The 19,524-nt window shown below is 40.8% G+C and overlaps 1 protein-coding gene across 4 annotated transcripts in view; it reads right to left on the minus strand.

The window, feature by feature from the left end:
• The window catches only part of LOC135106094 (RING finger protein 37-like), a 350,223-nt gene extending 331,057 nt beyond the window's left edge, over positions 1-19,166 (minus strand). For all 4 annotated transcript variants that reach the window (XM_064014935.1, XM_064014939.1, XM_064014934.1 and 1 more), the window contains exons 1-2: positions 19,015-19,166; positions 16,558-16,626 (exon numbers count right to left, since the gene is read on the minus strand). The gene's annotated coding sequence lies outside the window, so the exon portion shown is untranslated. The remainder of the gene's footprint in view (positions 1-16,557; positions 16,627-19,014) is intronic.
• Between the last annotated feature and the right edge of the window lie 358 nt (positions 19,167-19,524).

The raw sequence follows: 19,524 nt of genomic DNA on the forward strand, positions 1-19,524 counted from the left end.
GTAGCAGTAGACAACTATCCCCTCTTCTTCAATGACACTCAACCGTCCCCCTCTCCTAAACTGAACATCCTTGGTCTGTCCTTTACTTATAATCTAAACTGGAAACTTCACATCTCACCACTAGCTAAAACAGCTTCCATGAAGTTAGGCGTTCTGAGACGTCTCCGCCAGTTTCTCTCACCCTTCCAGTTGCTAACTCTGTACAGGGACCTTATCTGTCCATGTATGGAGTATGTATGCTTCACATGTCACGGGGGGATTCCATTCATACCGCTCTTTTAGACAGGGTGGAATCAAAAGCTTTTCGTCTCATCAACTCCTCTCCTCTAACTGTCTTCAGCCTTTTTCTCATCGTCGCAATGTTGCAGCTCTTGCTATCTTCTACCGTTATTTTCATGCTAACTGCTCTTCTGATCTTGTTAACTGCATGCCTCCCCTTCTACCGCGGCCTCGTTGCACAAGACTTTCTTCTTTCTCTCACCCCTATTTTGTCCATCTCTCTAATACAACCAGTAATAATAACCAGTAATATAACTAGTATTCTCAATCATTCATCCCTTTCTCTGGTAAACTCTGGAACTCCCTGCCTTCTTCTGTATTTCTACCTTCCTATGACTAATTCCTTCAAGAGGGAGGTTTCAAGACACTTATCCTTTAATTTTGACTACCACTTTGGACCCTACTCCGGGACCGGCATCTCGGTGAGCTTTTTTTATATTGGATTTTGTTATCCTTGGCCGGTATCCCTCCTACATAAAAAGAAGTAGTAGTAGTAGTAGTAGTAGTAGTAGTAGTAGTAGTAGTAGTAGTAGTAGTAGTAGTAGTAGTAGTAGTAGTAGTAGTAGTAGTAGTAGTAGTAGTAGTAGTAGTAGTAGTAGTAGTAGTAGTAGCAGCAATCAACATCATTCTCACATTTCCAATTTTCTGCTCTCCTCTCCTCTTCCACTTCTTCCTCTTGCAGTATACACTAACCCCCCCCAACCCAAACCTTTTCCCCTGTCCTGACCACCCCTCCTTCCCTCCCGCAGCAGTTCACCACCAGCAGAGCCACAAAAAACAGGTTTCAAGGGGATAAGAGAAACAATCCTTATCACAGACCAATAACACGAAAATAAACTCACCATCTTTCCACCTTCCATCCTTGAATCTTCCACCTCCTCTCCCTCTCCCACTCCCTCCACCTTTACCTCGATGCCACCCTCTCCCTCTCTAACTCAAGGTGGTTTCTCTCTCTCTCTTCTCCTTCATCCTCTTCCACAACTGGATTTGCCCTCAATTGAACGTCTCTCTCTCTCTCTCTCTCTCTCTCTCTCTCTCTCTCTCTCTCTCTCTCTCTCTCTCTCTCTCTCTCTCTCTCTCTCTCTCTCTCTCTCTCTGAAATAACCAAGACCAAACTATCCCAGTTCAACCCATCCTACCCCAGCCCAGTTAAGCCCATCTCATTCCAGCTCATTCCAGTCCAGTCCAGCCGTGCTAAATCCATCCTATAGTAACCCAGCCCAGGCCAGCCCTGCCCCTAGTGCATCCTAACGTCCAGGTCAGTTTATCCCAATACATGCAAGTCCAGTACAGACGAGCCCATTCCAGGATCATCACTGACTACTCTAATCCAGACCATATCAGTTCATCCCAGCCCAGCCCAGGCCAGCCCAGCCCAGCCAAGTCAACTCCAGTCCAGTCTAGACCATCTCAATTCATCCCAGCCCAGCCAAGCCCAGCCCAGTCCAATCCAGGCCATAATTCCTCAGAGGGAGACTCAAATATCAGACAAGAAAGGTAAAGTCTCTCATTTAATTACAAGACAAAAGTTTCTCCCTTGATACGAGCAAAATTCCACAGCCATTCTTTTCCCCACTTTTTGCAGGGAATACGATATACTCGTATATATATATATATATATATATATATATATATATATATATATATATATATATATATATATATATATATATATATATATATTTTTTTTTTTTTTTTTTTTTTTTTTTTTTTTTTTTTCCGTATAATTTTTTAACATTTTTTTTTATTTACGACAGACAATAAAAAGCAAAAAAAAAAAAAGAATAAAATTTTTAAAAAAATGTATTCTTATAATGGCGGCGGCGGCGGCGGCGGCGGCGGCGGCGGCGGCGGCGGCAGCAGCAGCGGCAGCAGCAGCGGCGGCAGGAGCAGCGGCAGCAGCAGCAACAACAGCACCAGCAGCAGCAGTAGCAATTATTATTATTTTCATTATTATTATTATTATTATTAATAATAAAAATAATAATAATAATAATACAATAACAACAAGCATACTTTCTCTACAGTTAACCTACAATGATAGCAACAGACACATTTAGAGGTACATGATAACAGCAACAACAGCATCCCAGTCAGAGCAACAATAAGCCTCAACATAACACACGTGTGAGGAAGAACTAACGGAGGGAGAGACCAGCACAAACTTACCGTGACCTGAACAGTTTAAGTAAAAAAGACCTTCATGACATCAGGATAACAGCTTTTTCTTTATTTTGCGTTTTTATTAAATTTGTTGGTTTGCTTTTCATTTTTTTAGAGAACAGCATATTAGCGGATCCCTTTTTTATTTTTTTACATTTTTTTCTTTTTCATTTTTGTGTTCTTTACCAGCCTTCTTCGCACGTTAGAAAAAAAAAAAAAAAAAAAAAAAAAAAAAAAACTTGTATATTGAAATAAAACCAACAGGAATATCACGACAACACTTAACACCAAACATATCACGGGTAAGGGAGCGGCAGTGACGGGAGAAATGTGGAGGGCGGCAGGGGAGGCCAAGGCGCATCGTGAGGGACCAAAAAGGGGCCACGCAGTTCAGGAGAGAGGCAGGAGGGAGATTTCATGCGCCAGGAGAGCCTCTGTGTGGTTGACTTAAGCTAAACACAGTCTATTTTTAGCAAGTACAAGGTGACAGCGCTGGTGGCGGTGGACTCATGCACTGTACCCTTTTTTTCCCACGCAGCCTTGGCCCTTCCCACGCTCGTTTCTTACCATCCAGCACCTACACTACCTCATCCACTCCTCTTCACCCCACCTGAGCTAACCAACCCTAATCTAACATTGCCTAGGGGAATTATTTGGGAGTATTCTCAAACATTCTGGTGTCTTATTTTTAGTGGAAGCAATACGAATTTTCACGGATGCTTTTCCGAATTTAAGTGATAGTTTAGCAAGGACTCTGCATCATCATTAGGAAAAACACTGGAGAGAACCCAACTGATTATTTCTCTGGCCTTTGAAAATACTCCTTCTGAGAGCCCAAGGTGTTAAGGAAAATGGGCCAGTTCAGTTTTCAGGATTCTAGTGATAGTTTAACGAGGACTCTGCATCATCATTAGGGAAAACACTCGTAAGAACCCAACTGATTATCTCTGGCCTTTGAAAATACTCCTTCTGAGAGCCCAAGGTGTCTAGAAATAAGGGCCATAATTCTACTACCTATGATCCTTCTCTCTACCACACACCACCTACAGGGTCCCACACTGTCATCGTAACCCCCTGCCACCTTGCCTGCGTCTCCTGTACATTTCTAATCACCACTCAAAACTCACTACTCCCCCTGCATCCTCCCAGCCTCCCCCCGTTCCTCTGACATATACCCTCCCCTGCCAACCATCCCGCGTCTTTTATACATTTCGTACAGTACCTCAAGCCTACCATTCCCCCTCCATCCCCTTCCCTCCTTCCCACTACCCCTCCATCCTCACTCCTTTCCCTCTCTCCCCTGTCATCTTACCCTCTATCACCCCTCCTTTCCTCTCTATATTTTCAAAAACCCATCAGACTCACCAACCCCTTCCAATCCCTATCCCCCCTCCTCTCCTACCTCAGTCATCACACCCCCTACCACCTTTCCCTTCCTCTCAATATTTTCTACAATCCCTCAAACCTACCACTAGCCCTCCACCCTCCCCACCTCCTCCCACAAGCCTCCCCACCTCCCGTGCAGCCTTCCCTGCCCTAGCAAAGGTAAGCCTCCTGCTTCTTCCCAGGTAAGGCAGATCGGTGTCTTCTCCAAGAGGCTTAAGGAGAGGAAGAGGAGAATGGAGGAGAGGGAGACAGAAAAAGAGTGAAAAAAACGGTAAAAATAAAATTGCACTGTAAAGGACAAAAAAAAACGGGGGAAAAAGGAATGATAAAAGGGAAAAAAGGGAGGATAAAGGATTCGCAAGCCAAGTGGAGGATTAAGAAGGAAGGGAGAAGGGAGACAGTGAGGGGAGAGAAAGAAAGAGAAGGAAAAAAGCACACGAGTAGATATGCAAAAGGGAAAGGGAGAGAAGAAGTGGAAGGGGAGGAGGAGGAGCAGAAGGATTTAGGGGAGAGTAAGGATCCACGACAGAAAGGAAGGAGGAGGAGGAGGAGGAGGAGGAGGAGGAGGAGGAGGAGGAGGAGGAGGAGGAGGAGGAGGAGGAGGAGGAGGAGGATATAACCACGTCAGCAGAAATAAGAAAAGATGCAAGAAGGGATGGAAGGAGGAGGGGAAGAAAAGAACGGAGGGGAGGAGGAGGAGGAGAGGAGGAGGGAAGGGTTGAGTGTGCGTAGGGAGATGAAGGAGAGGCATGAAAAGAAGGAAGAGAAAAAATATATTAAAAAGTAAAAGTTAATAAGCGAAGGATGAAATATCATATGAATACTGAGAGAGAGAGAGAGAGAGAGAGAGAGAGAGAGAGAGAGAGAGAGAGAGAGAGAGAGAGAGAGAGAGAGAGAGAGAGAGAGAGAGAGAGAGAGAGAGCAGAGAGAGAGAAAGAGAGCAGAGAGAGAGAAAGAAAGAGAGCAGAGAGAGAGAGAGAGAGAGAGAGAGAGAGAGAGAGAGAGAGAGAGAGAGAGAGAGAGAGAGAGAGAGAGAGAGAGAGAGAGAGAGAGAGAGAGAGAGAGAGGTAATTAAAAGTTCACTCAAAATTCAGAAATTCTATATAGGTATTCACGTCCAAATAATTAGATTCTCACTGTAATCTTAGCCTCTCTCTCTCTCTCTCTCTCTCTCTCTCTCTCTCTCTCTCTCTCTCTCTCTCTCTCTCTCTCTCTCTCTCTCTCTCTCTTCAATGCCTTCCTCCTCTTTGGTTCATTATCCTTCCTCTCAAATTTTCTCATTACTCAGGCAATTCCCAAATCGTAATGAGAGAGAGAGAGAGAGAGAGAGAGAGAGAGAGAGAGAGAGAGAGAGAGAGAGAGAGAGAGAGAGAGAGAGAGAGAGAGAGAGAGAGGCGTGGGGGAAAGGGGGAGGAAGAAATAAGGGAAATAATAAGGAAAATAAAATAAAAATAAAAAATGGAGAAACAATGAATAAATAAAAGGAGAAAACTCAAGGACAGGAAGGAGATGGAAGAGAGAAGGGCAAGATGACAGGTGAAGAGGAGAGATAAAACGAGTACATGGATTCTCTCTCTCTCTCTCTCTCTCTCTCTCTCTCTCTCTCTCTCTCTCTCTCTCTCTCTCTCTCTCTCTCTCTCTCTCTTTCCTTTATATTTTTTCCTCTCCTCATCCCATTCATTTTTTTCTTTTACAGCAGTCTAAGCACTAAGGGTTTAGAGAGAGAGAGAGAGAGAGAGAGAGAGAGAGAGAGAGAGAGAGAGAGAGAGAGAGAGAGAGAGAGAGAGAGAGAGAGAGAGAGAGAGAGAGAGAGATTCATGAGGGTGTTATTACCTGAAAGTGTTTACCTGCCCTTTCTTCCTCTCCTGGCCAAGATCTGAAGGAGAAAATTAATTCTCACACACACACACACACACACACACACACACAAGCGGTGATCCAGGAGATGGCAAGACGCATCGACATAACAACAACAAAAACAACAAAACAACAGAAGCAACAACAACTACTACCGCTACTATTACTACTACTACTACTACTACTACTAACTATTCTTTTCTGCGTTGCACTTTTACAAAAATTGTCCTTCGCACTTTTGATGTTTTCAATCTCCTTTTTTTTTTATTCCTTTCCTTCCTTTTCTTCTTCATGGGCATCACTCGAAATTCTTCCTTGAAATCCCTCAATTTAAATCATAATTATTTCCCTTACCTAAAGTGTTTTTACTCCTTAAGATATAAATAAATAAATAAATCCCAAAACTTCCTTGTAATATTTATGAGTTTCCCTTAAAAAGCTGCCTTGAGTTACTTCTACAGTTAAATCCCTTTTTTTATTCCTTTATTTCTCAAACTTTTTTTTTTTATCGTCCCTCAAAACTTACAAATTCCAGAAAATTCCTTGAAAACTCTCTCTCTCTCTCTCTCTCTCTCTCTCTCTCTCTCTCTCTCTCTCTCTCTCTCTCTCTCTCTCTCTCTATGAATTCCCTTGAAAATCCCTTAAAATTCTCCCTTAACATAGATTAAATTCCCTTAAACTTCTTTGAAAATTCCTCACGTTTAATTTTCCTCCTTTTGACTATGAAGACCACTCGAGACACACTCCTCCTCCTCTTCCTCCTCCTCTTCACCTACCTCGTCCTAGTGTTTCTCCTTATTTTACTTTTACTTTCTTTCCTCCTCCTCCTCCTCCTCCTCCCTCTTTACATCTTACTCCTAACGCTTCTAAAACATTTATTTTTTTTCGCTTGCAATATCTAACTTTTTTCCTTCTATTCCCCCCATCTCTCTCTCTCTCTCTCTCTCTCTCTCTCTCTCTCTCTCTCTCTCTCTCTCGCGAGGTACTAAAACATGCCTATGAATGGAAAATACACTAACATTATCACATACTTAAAAATGAATAAAGAAATAGATGAGAGAGAGAGAGAGAGAGAGAGAGAGAGAGAGAGAGAGAGAGAGAGAGAGAGAGAGAGAGAGAGAGAGAGAGAGAGAGAGAGAGAGAGAGAGAGAGAGAGAGAGGCTTTTAATTGTCAACCGATCAGCTTAACGTCAGTCGTAATGAAGTTATTCGAGAAATTCATGGGGCAAAACAGAATAATTTCCTGAAAACAGTTAACAAATAAGGGAAAGTCATCACGGTTTTCCTAGTCACGGATCATAACCCGAGTAATTTATCAGGTCCCTTTATTAAATAGTGGTGTGTCTAAATTTAGATTATTTTTTTTATTTAGTTTATGGTTTAAGTGTGTGTGTGTGTGTGTGTGTGTGTATCTGGATCCTTTTTCAGCGGTGTATTTGTAAAACTGGACTTTTTTATTGTTTTTTTTTTCATATGTTTGTTTATAGACTTTGCATCTTTTTTTTAGTTTTGTATCTGTGAATATCGATCTTTTCATTAATGCGTCTGTTTGAATTTGGGGTCTTTTCATTGGTGCGTCTGTTTGAATTTGGGGTCTTTTCATTGGTGCGTCTGTTTGAATTTGGGGTCTTTTCATTGGTGCGTCTGTTTGAATTTGGGGTCTTTTCATTGGTGCGTCTGTTTGAATTTGGGGTCTTTTCATTGGTGCGTCTGTTTTGAATTTGGGGTCTTTTCATTGGTGCGTCTGTTTTGAATTTGGGGTCTTTTCATTGGTGCGTCTGTTTTGAATTTGGGGTCTTTTCATTGGTGCGTCTGTTCGAATTTGGGGTCTTTTCATTGGTGCGTCTGTTCGAATTTGGGGTCTTTTCATTGGTGCGTCTGTTCGAATTTGGGGTCTTTTCATTGGTGCGTCTGTTCGAATTTGGGGTCTTTTCATTGGTGCGTCTGTTTGAATTTGGGGTCTTTTCATTGGTGCGTCTGTTCGAATTTGGGGTCTTTTCATTGGTGCGTCTGTTTGAATTTGGGGTCTTTTCATTGGTGCGTCTGTTTGAATTTGGGGTCTTTTCATTGGTGCGTCTGTTTGAATTTGGGGTCTTTTCATTGGTGCGTCTGTTTTGAATTTGGGGTCTTTTCATTGGTGCGTCTGTTTTGAATTTGGGGTCTTTTCATTGGTGCGTCTGTTTTGAATTTGGGGTCTTTTCATTGGTGCGTCTGTTTGAATTTGGGGTCTTTTCATTGGTGCGTCTGTTCGAATTTGGGGTCTTTTCATTAGTGCGTCTGTTTGAATTTGGGGTCTTTTCACTGGTGCGTCTGTTTGAATTTGGGGTCTTTTCACTGGTGCGTCTGTTTGAATTTGGGGTCTTTTCATTGGTGCGTATGTTTGAATTCGGGTCTTTTCACTGGTGCGTCTGTTTGAATTTGGGGTCTTTTCATTGGTGCGTCTGTTTGAATTTGGGGTCTTTTCATTGGTGCGTCTGTTTGAATTTGGGATCTTTTCATTGGTGCGTCTGTTTGAATTTGGGGTCTTTTCATTGGTGCGTCTGTTTGAATTTGGGGTCTTTTCATTGGTGCGTCTGTTTTGAATTTGGGGTCTTTTCATTGGTGCGTCTGTTTCGAATTTGGGGTCTTTTCATTGGTGCGTCTGTTCGAATTTGGGGTCTTTTCATTGGTGCGTCTGTTCGAATTTGGGGTCTTTTCATTGGTGCGTCTGTTCGAATTTGGGTCTTTTTGCTGGTATTTTAATTTCGATCTTTTCTTTTCTTTTCTTTTCTTTTCTTTTTTCTACATACGCGTATAGTTTGCGTGGTTTTCCAAGCGGTATTAGGCAAGTTATTTTCTGTTTTAGTAATCTCCTTAAGTCATTTTCTTCTTGCCCTTTTATGTCTTGTTGTTTTCATTATCCTCCCTTTTATCAAATTATCCTTTTGGCTTCTATATTTTTCTTCTTCTTCTTCTTCTTCTTCTTCTTCTTCTTCTTCTTCCTCCTCCTCTTCTTCCTCGCGGTGTAGAATTTCATAATTACGTTGCCTCACAATGACCTCCTCCTCCTCTTCACATTAAAGAACAAATTTGACCCACAAGGTTTATCCATCATTAGGCAGTCTCTCTCTCTCTCTCTCTCTCTCTCTCTCTCTCTCTCTCTCTCTCTCTCTCTCTCTCTCTCTCTCTCTCTCTCGACCTCCTTACACACAAAAATTGACACCCATATGCAGCAATTCTATACAAAAAGTCTTCAGGAAAAATAAACAGAATGACAAACACTGCACTCCTCAATCTGCAGCTGCCAGGGAACACGTGCGCTTCTCGAGGTAATCTTAAGGAACAGCCTGGGAGTTGATTTGCAAGACACTCACTTTGGATATCAACTCGATTTTTTTTTCTTTTATTTATGATGTTTTTATTTATCTATACATATATATTTTCTTATCTTTCATTTATCTGCTTTATTTATTTATCTATTTGCTTTTGTTTTGTTTTATTTATTTTCCTATTTATCGTTTTCCTTTATTTTACTTTTTTACTAGTATTCTTTTATTTTTTTCTTTCTATTAGTTTTATATTTTTCTTTATATTATTACATGTTTTTTTCTTTTTTAAGCTTTTGATAAGGGGGCAATTATTTCTTCAAATCTCGTTATTTTCAGCATGCGTTATCGACCATTAACGCTGGATGATGTTAGTTTTATCCCCAAACTCGGCCTCATTACTGCAAGAAAGACACACACACACACACACACACACACACACACACACACACACACACACACACACACACACACACACACACACACACAGGCAGACAGACAGATGGACAGAAGACAGACAGGTAGACAGGTAGACAGATGGATACATAGATACAAGACAGAGACAGAGTTTGATAAATGATAGATATACAGACAGACAAACATACAAATAATATACAACAGATGGGCAAACAGACAGGTAATTAGACAGACTGACCGAGAGCTGGTAAATAGTGCTTAGTGCTGTCTACAAGTCTCTCTCTCTCTCTCTCTCTCTCTCTCTCTCTCTCTCTCTCTCTCTCTCTCTCTCTCTCTCTCTCTCTCTCTCTCCCCCCAGACGCCTGCGATAAACAGCCACGTGACCTTCCGTCTAGCACCGATATTTTCCGTCGTTTGCATGATATAATCTAATGGGGCGCTGATTTTAAGTGTCTAGTCATTTTTTTCCGTGAATTTTTCCCTTCAGTATTTGTCAGGTTGTGAACTCCAGGGCGAATTTATGTTACAGCTGATGACCGGAGGAGGAGGAGGAGGAGAAGGAGGAACATGAGAGGAAAACTAAGAAAAGGGTTAATTAAAAAGACCAGAGTGAGAATAATGAACGAGAAGGAAGAGATAGAGAAGAGCCAAAAAAAATAAGAAAAGAAGGAAAAGGAGAAGGATGAAGAAGGAAAAGAGTTGAAAGCGGAGGAGGAGGAGGAGGAGGAGGAGGAGGAGGAGGAGGAGGAGGAGGAGGAGGAGGAGGAGGAGGAGGACAAATAAATTAAGAGAACCAAAGGAGAGGAAACAAGAAAAGGGAAAAAAAATAACAGTGAAAGAGAAAGAGGGGTAAGAGGGCAAGAAAGAAAGAGAAAAAAGGAGAAAAGGAAAGATAAATAAATAGAAAAAAAGGAAGACGAGGAGCAAATGAAGAAAACGAGAGGGAGGAAGATAAGAAAATGAAAAAAAATAACGATAAGAAAGAGGGGACAGGAGGAGAAGGATGGAGAGAAAGAAATAGAGGAAAAGGAGGAAAGGGCAACTAAATAGAGGAGACCAACAAAAGTGTGGAGGATAACGAAGAACTGCTGAATAATGGAAAAGGAAGAGGAGGAAGAAGAGGAAGAGGAGAAAAAGGACAACCCAGAATATACTCAAATTTGACATGAAGTAATGCAATTCCTCTGAGTGTGTGTGTGTGTGTGTGTGTGTGTGTGTGTGTGTGTGTGTGTGTGTGTGTGTGTGTGTGTGTCGGGAGTGTAACGCGCGCCCTGAGATAGGAAGAGTGCGTGTCGGCGACCACCTGTTCATGTCTATTCCCTGCCACGCGTCAGAGAGAGAGAGAGAGAGAGAGAGAGAGAGAGAGAGAGAGAGAGAGAGAGAGAGAGAGAGAGAGAGAGAGAGAGAGAGAGAGAGAGAGAGAGGGGGGGGGTAATGAATGGATCTAAATTAGTAAGGAGTACGTAAGGAAAAGCAGTGGGATATTATTTTACCAGGAATAGAGGGAGGAGGAGGAGGAGGAGGAGGAGGAGGAGGAGGAGGAGGAGGAGGAGGAGGAGGAGGAGGAGGAGGAGGAGAGTGGTCGACTAAGATAACCAGAGGCGTCCTTGGAGGGAGGATGTTAATTACTTCGGACGGAAAGGCAAACACGACAGGAAGCCCCTCCTCCTCCTCCTCCTCCTCCTCCTCCTCCTCCTCCTCCTCCTCCTCCTCTTCTTCCTCTCTTCCTCCTCCTTGTCTTCGTCTTCGTTATGTGCCGTCTTCTTCCCCTGCCATTGTTTCTCTTTTCGTATTCTTCTCATTCATTTTTTTTCGTCTCTTTCCTCATACTTTTTTTTCCTCGTTCCTTCTGTTCTTCCTCCTCCTCCTTTTCTTCTCTGTCTTCTTTCTTTTTCTCTTACTATTGTTTCCCCCTTCTTATTTTTTCTCCTCATTGTCTATTTCATTGTTTTCCTTTCTCTTCTTAGGCCTTCTTCTTCTTCTTCTTCTTCTTCTTCTTCTTCTTCTTCTTCTTCTTCTTCTTCTTCTTCTTCTCCTTCTTCTTTTCTTTTTCTTCTTCTTCTTCTTTTCTTCTTCTTCCTTTCCTCCTCCTCCTCCTCCTCCTCCTCCTCCTCTGCCTCTTCAGTGTTCTACCTTCTTCCCTATTCCCATTTTATTCTCTTCCCTTCTTTATTCTTTCCTTCTTCTTCCTTTTTACCATATACTTTCCTCTTATAATGCTTATTTCCTTCTTCCACTCCTCCTCCTCCTCCTCCTCCTCCTCTTCCAGCGCAAGCTGGAGGGAGTGGTGGGTGGGGAGGAGCCTTCTGCCATGCTGTCCTGTCTCTCTTCCCTGTAGCTAGTTAGTAGTAGTTACCAAACAGCCTTGCAAGGACCAAAAGGTCTGTTGCTGTTTGGCTTTCCTTTGTATTCCTTTGTATTCCTCCTCCTCCTCCTCCTCTTCCTCTTCCTCCTCCTCTTTCTCCTCCTCTTCCTCCTTACTTGCTATCCTTTATCTCTATTACTCATTATTAGTTGCTTGCTCTTCCTTTGTGATCCTCCCCCTCTTCTTCCTCCTCCTTTTGTCATCATTATACAGTAAAGACTAACCTGATTCAAAATAACAAAAATCCTGCTCTATAGCCACTGTGCTCCAGAGGTAGTACAATAAAACAATAAGATTCTATACATGTCTTACATACTATTCACCAAGATCAAGTGGCCGATTCTGGAGTGTCCCATGTATTTCCTACGGGGAGTAATTCATGACGGGACAGGAGCGGCCGGTGTGAGTGGATCTTTCTTCTCTCTGTGGTTCTTATTCTCAAACGTTCCTGTGTCTCGTCCTGACTAGTTTTGGCAGACTGTAGTGAAAGTTGCTGAGACCTTCAAGGGGGTTTTCGTGGTTCTAGTGATAGTTGAAAATGGATTCCACAGCAGTGTTAGTAAAATTACCCAATGAGAACCTGACCAATCAACTGTGAGGTCTTTGAAAATAGTCCTTAAGAGAGAGAGAGAGAGAGAGAGAGAGAGAGAGAGAGAGAGAGAGAGAGAGAGAGAGAGAGAGAGAGAGAGAGAGAGAGAGAGAGAGAGAGAGAGAGAGAGAGAGAGAGGTTCTAAATGATAAAAGTAATTAAAGAATTAACTTTCCTACGTACAAGTATCAAACAAAAATGTAAATCAGAAGTGTTCTCTTAAACACGTTCCAGAAAACGTCAATAAAAAGCAGTAAACTTTTTCTAAAGATGTTCCAGGTAAGAAAATTAATCAATAATGTAAATGAAATAAGAATAACATATAAATGGAAAAAATAATGAAATAAATAAAAATAATAAAGTAAATAAAAGTAACAAAATAAATAAAAACAAAATTCTTCCTACAGATGTTCCAGACCAAAAAAAAAAGTAAATAAAATAAACAAAAAATAATAAACAGAAAATAAAATAAATCAAATAAAACAAATAAATAAACACATAATAATAATAATAATAATAATAATAATAATAATAATAATAATAATAATAATAATAATAATGATAATGATAATGATAATGATAATGATAATAATAATAATAATAATAATAATAATAATAATAATAATAAAGTAAATCAAATATATAAAAACAACAAACAAATAGAAAAACCAATAAGATAAAAAAAATAACAAAATAACCAAAACAAAAAAATCAAACAGGTGTTCCAAAAAAAAAAAAGTAAACAAGACAAAAAAATCAACAGGTTCTCTTGAAAATTATAAAATAAAAAAAAAATTTAAAAAGACAAACCCAAAAGGTGTCTCAGATTTGTGTCACTTTACATGTCTTCCGGGTGTAAGGAAAACCAACACACACACACACACACACACACACACACACACACACACACACACACACACACACACACACACACAGGAACGTGCAGGAGTATGGGGAAGGCAGTATTATAATTTCCTTCCCCATACCCAAAAATTTAGAAGAGTATTTTGTTGCAATATTGAGCAACACACTGGCCTTTCCTCCTCCTCCTCCTCCTCCTCCTCCTCCTCCTCCTCCTCCTCCTCCTCCTCCTCCTCCTCCTCCTCCTCCTCCTCCAGAAGAGCACAAAGAGGGGGAAGATATTGGAAAATGTTTGAGAATAATGTTCGGGAAGGACAATATGAAAATTCGAGAGAGAGAGAGAGAGAGAGAGAGAGAGAGAGAGAGAGAGAGAGAGAGAGAGAGAGAGAGAGAGAGAGAGAGAGAGAGAGAGAGTAATGGAAGTGCCTTATGGTTGGTATCTTATGGTTGGTATAAACAGAGCTTAAATCTCTCTCTCTCTCTCTCTCTCTCTCTCTCTCTCTCTCTCTCTCTCTCTCTCTCTCTCTCTCTCTCTCTCTCTCTCTCTCAACGTTCACAATAAACAATATAAGACTTCCTCCTTCTCCGCACCCTTAACCTCCTTCCCCCCTCCTCTTTCCCCTCTCCTCTTTCCATCCTCATCTCCCCTCCTCCTCTTTCCATCCTCACCCCCCTCATCTTCCCATCCTAATCCCCTCCACCTCCTCTTTTCCATCCCCTCCTATCCCACCTCCTCGCTTTCTCCACCTTTCCCTTCTCCTCCACCTACCTACCTACCCACTCTCCTCTTCTCCTCCACTACCTCTTCCTCCTCCTCGTACCCTGTCCACCATGTAACTTTTATTAATTGCATTTGCCCTGAACCGTTATTTACCTTGAAATTATTGCATAAAATGTAGCGGCAAGCACACATTTCCATTATTTTATTTGTGCGGCGCTGAATACCTCGCATTGACGCCGGGGCCTCTGCTCACCCCTGTTTGCACCTGTCCATGTTTCGTTTTCTACCTGTATGTACTCGTCTGTAATTTGCTGCTTTCTTTACGTCATTTTACCCTTTGTTTTTTGTTTTTTTTTTTAACTTTCATTGGCACGGTTTTATTTATTTTCTTTTTTTTTTCCTTTTTTTTTTTTTGAGGGGGTGGATGTGTTGTTTATTTATTATCCTCCTAGTACTTTACACATGTTTATTTATTTTTTTCCTCTGCATCGTTTTTTTTTTTCCCTTTCCCTTTTACTTTCACTGCCACGGTTGTAATTATGATTTTCTCCCTTTTTAAATGTGTTCGGAATGGACGGATGCATTATCGTTTACTTTTCTAGTACTTCGTTGACTATTTTCCTCGTTGCTGTTTTGGGGGAAAAAAAAAAAGATATATAATTATTTTTTCCAAGCCATCTATGTTATTTTTCCCCTTTTGCTGTGTGTGAAAATGGATGTACGTATTAATATTTTTCCTTGTATTTCATCCCCCCTTCCTTTTTTTTTTTTTTTGTCATTTATGCACGTATGATATTTGCTTTCCCTACTTTTTTATGTCATTCCAGCGTCAGTAAATCTAGGTAATAGTCAGTCCCCCCTTGCCTTTTTATTTACTCTTTTTCAAGTTACACATACGCAGCTGGAAAGTGACGAACGGGAAGCGCAGAAGCAGAGATAAGAAAAAACAGAGATAACAATAAAAAATAAAAAACTAAGTGTTACGAGGGTGTGGAATTAAGAGAGAAGGGGAGAGAGAGCAGAGAAGAGCAGAGATGGAGAATGGATGAAGAAGAGAAGAGAATAGAATAGGGAAATTGACGGATGAAAGGCGAGAAAGATAGGAGATGGAAGGAAGGAAAAGTAGTAGAGGAGAGGGAAGGGAGAAGGGAGAAAGCAGAAAGGTTAAGGCAAGGTGAGATGAGAGGAAGAAGAGGGAAGTTATAGATGGAGAGGAAGAGAGGAGAGGGAAGGGAGGAGGAGATAAAGAATAAAAGGGAGAGGGAAGGGAAGAAAGAATAAGAAAATTCATGTAGGTCGCTGTTTGCTGGTCACAGTTGTAAAAACAGAAAGAAGAAACAAGTCATTCGAGAGAGAGAGAGAGAGAGAGAGAGGAGAGAGAGAGAGAGAGAGAGAGAGAGAGAGAGAGAGAGAGAGAGAGAGAGAGAGAGAGAGAGAGAGAGAGAGAGAGAAACACCTACCCATGCTTTTCTAAGACGTAAAATTTAAGATGTAACGAAGCTTGTTATTTTTCACTTGAACAACATTTATTTCAAGAAATGTATACACGCTGGTTCATTCCCACACACACACACACACACACACACACACACACGTCCACCACCACACCCACCACCACCACCGAGTCCTGCAAGCAATGTGAAGTGTTTCTTTTCATCTGAATGGTCACGCTCAGCACCTCCGCCGGGTCACACTTACACACAAATATTCTTTCCTTCACCAAGCACGACACCCTTGAATCTCCATCCACCCGAGGAGCGACATTAATGGATACCTGCCCTTCGTTACCGAGCTGAGAGAGAGAGAGAGAGAGAGAGAGAGAGAGAGAGAGAGAGAGAGAGAGAGAGAGAGAGAGAGAGGGGGTACAGGGGATGAGAGTGGAATAGATTCGGAGTCTGAAACTTCCCAAAGACGGACAGATTTATTTATGTGACCGAGCAAGTGATGGACTGACCCTGATCTGCTAGTAATTTCCTCTTACGACACGATCAGAACGTTTACGATTGAGGGAAAACGCTGAACACAATGAAAAAACAGCGGTACGTGGTACTCCATCGTCTCTTCAAACACATACAAACAAAATTTAAACTGATCTTCCTGCTTTACGATTAGTTTCTTAGGATTTTCAAATAGAGTTGTTGCGGCAGAAGTATCCCCCCCAAAAGGCAAGATCAAGGTCCAGAGAGGTGCAGACAGATCTATGAGTGAAATACATACTTTTGTACACGACATATCAAAAAAAAAAAAAATCATTAACCCTATTACTACTACAGAATTTTTCCTTTATTAATCAACAACTGCTAGCACATTTATTTTTGGACTAAACTCTCAATATTTTTTGTAGTCCGGAAAAAAAAAATCAATAAGTAAATAAATAAAAGTAACCTCCTATTCTCTTTCTTGTTTCTTCTGTCACCACACAAAAAATTCTTACGGTACTTTGGAGGTTAATGACAGCTGCTCATAACAGTAAGAGAACAGCGCAGAACACACACCTGTTTGACGTATTACTCTGGTATTCTTTCTGATACTTTTCTTTCCTGTAACGGGATGAAAATAACATAGGACAAAAAAAAAAAAAAAATATTGTCATCTAATAAAATCTGTCATTTACCTTGCTCCACTCGGCCGGAGGAGGCTCGTGCTGGTGGGAGAGGCTACTTGGTGGTGGTGGTGGTGGTTGCTGTAGAGAAATAAACAGAATTAAAATGGATCCTAAGAGACAGGGGACTTAAAATTGAAAGGATGGACACAACATAATGGAAAGAACTGCACATTACTCGACTTCTGATCACAACTATACAGAATGACCCAGCCATCTTAAGTTTTCCTCTCTCCAGGTCATCTTCGCCATTATCACCAGTATAATTCCCCTCCTACAGGATAAACAGCCTCCCCAACCTTCTACAGCCATTTATATCAGCTGCCCCTGAACGCAAAGTCATCCCGACATTTATTCCACTTCATCTAGTTCTGTTTGTCATTATGTCTATCATCCTAAAGTTGTCATTATTCGCTCCATGCTCCCCTAACCCTCTCCCACCCCTGCACCACAAATCAGTTAGCTAATGTTACTTAATTATCGTGTCTTGACCAATATATTCCCTTTTTCCAAGTTTCCTTCCCACCGGTATGTAACCTACACTCTCATGTCTTAGCAGATAAATTCCAGGCTCTCATTAAACTTTTATTAAATACTGATAATTCGATCTTGGCATATGTTCAAGTGTTTAAGCTCCATCTCCTCCTCCTCCTCCTCCTCCTCCTTCTCCCATTACCGCTACTTTACTGTTATGTTCTAGGTAATATTATTCTAGCCTCTAAATTTCACCTCCTTCGTCCATTGAGTAGCTTTAATTTACTCTCATGTCTTAGAAAATAAATTCAAAATTTCCCACAAGCAAACATTTGATAAAATTTACCGTGCTCTTTTTCACTGTTATGTTCACCAGATTCACCACATCCGCTACACTGAAGCGAGTCAGCAATTAAACACAAAGTTGGCAATATTTCTATTCATCTCTAAATGTTTGGGGAACTATTCACAGAGTGAATTTACCCTCATTTTTTTGCGCTACACAACTGAATGACTTCCTGTTCGCTTTGGAAATGCATTTAACCCAACAATATTTACATTAAGCGATTAATAATCATTCATCATTTGATAAGTGTACACTTTCCAGCGTGACGGCTAGCGCTCGATCAGTTCACTGATAAACCCTTCACGGCATACACTGATCAATGTCTCGAATTATATCCGTCTCACTTTGGCAGAGACCATATTTTACCTTTATTATTATTTACTTTATTATTACATTCACTATATTCCTTTGTATATTCGTTATTACTCTCGCTAATTATCACATTTTTCAGTATTTCATGGAATCATAATTACTAGTCAGGAAAGGGTAATATAATAACAGTGGAACAGTAGCCTAACAAGTTTTTTTTTTTACGCCTTCATCGACAAATACTATCTAGAATTTAATTCAATTATGTAATGCTATACTGAAAAAAATAATAATAAATAAACTGATGCTGTGTACTGAAAGGGTTAAAGTAACCCAGGCATATACAACAATGAAGTATGCAATGATATTTACCAGAAAAAAAAACACAGTACCATACCTCGACATCCCCTTGACTAATAACAACAATAAACAAAGTCAGTTACACAGTCACCCTTTTTCGTTTGCTACCTAACAAAAACTACTTCAGATTTGTTCGGGCACTTACCAATACGGGAGCGTTTTGGATCACGAGCTTACGAAAAGACTGTGAAACTGAACGTAAAAATTAACGAACGTAAAATATGATATACCTGACCTTCTCTTATTTGGACCTCACGTAATAATTTTCTCGACAGGGGGTAGTAGGCCCTGCTGACCACGGGAAGTGCTGCCATCGCACCTCAGGTAGTGACCACGTATCCTGCCATGAACGGGGTAGGTCCAACTTGGACTGTCATCTAAACCAACTCGGACCATTCTTGCAGTGCATACAATTTCTTGGCTGTGTGAATGTTTGTTTTTTTTTTTTTATTATATTTTTATTTTAATTTTCTTTTAACCTTGTTGTTTACGTCTTTTAATGCTAACAATGAATTGCAAACAATTTCTTGGATGCGTTTTGTTTTAAAGCTTTTGTTTTTACCTTCTGTTCCTTTTATCGACATCTAGATTTGGTCCGAGTTGGCCCACTATTGTGGTTTAAATTATTGGCAGTTCGGTCCGAGTTGGCAATGGTCCGAGTAGGCATTGGTCAGTTTTGAGTGAACCCCATGAACCACGGAGTACAGACTAAAACCTCGGAACATCATAACGAGGCAAGCATCTTCATATACCGTCGCACTAGTAGTCTTTAGGCAATCCATCGTCTTACTTGAAACCAAAAACACTTACCGGAGGAAGCAGAGTAGTCACAAGGAACTTACCAAACTGTGTTAAGAGTTTCCACCTTAACCTAGCAAATGGCCCCACAACACATGCTCGTTATCCTTCAGGAGGCAAATTACTTATAGCTAATATGTAGTTCAGGCTCATCACATATCACACACGCAAACATTAAATACCTTGAACAGTTGGCAGGCACGTGGGCTACTTCAACAGCGATATTTTAAATGAGTTTTAATGGAGTAACGTCACCAGGCCCTCGCACCACGATAACACTGAACTAGTGCTCCACCCTCATCCCTCGGCTCCGTGACGACAACTACGAGGCACTGCGCATGTGATTGGTTTGCCGCTTACGTAGCCAGGGTAGTGATTGGCTAAAGCAAAACAGTCATACGAAATCCTATAGTAGAAGAAAAAATAGTCATATGAGACTTTAATATTTTTTTTCTCAAAGTGATTCTTTTTTTTTTCCGTAAATCACATATTACTATTATTACAAAATATTTAATTATATTATTTTTCTTGTAGTAGGAGCAACATTCAATAAAGATGCAGATACACTTTCATAAAAGTTACTGGTTACAAAAGAGAAAAAAAATGACGAGAGGTTTTTGTAGAGGCGAGAAAAAAGGGCTGATAAGAAATGTCTGTAGGCACGCTTCCCTCTCGTCAGCCAGTACTATTGA

The sequence above is a fragment of the Scylla paramamosain genome, chromosome 12 (assembly GCF_035594125.1).
Source record: "Scylla paramamosain isolate STU-SP2022 chromosome 12, ASM3559412v1, whole genome shotgun sequence".
Classification (NCBI taxonomy): domain Eukaryota; kingdom Metazoa; phylum Arthropoda; class Malacostraca; order Decapoda; family Portunidae; genus Scylla; species Scylla paramamosain.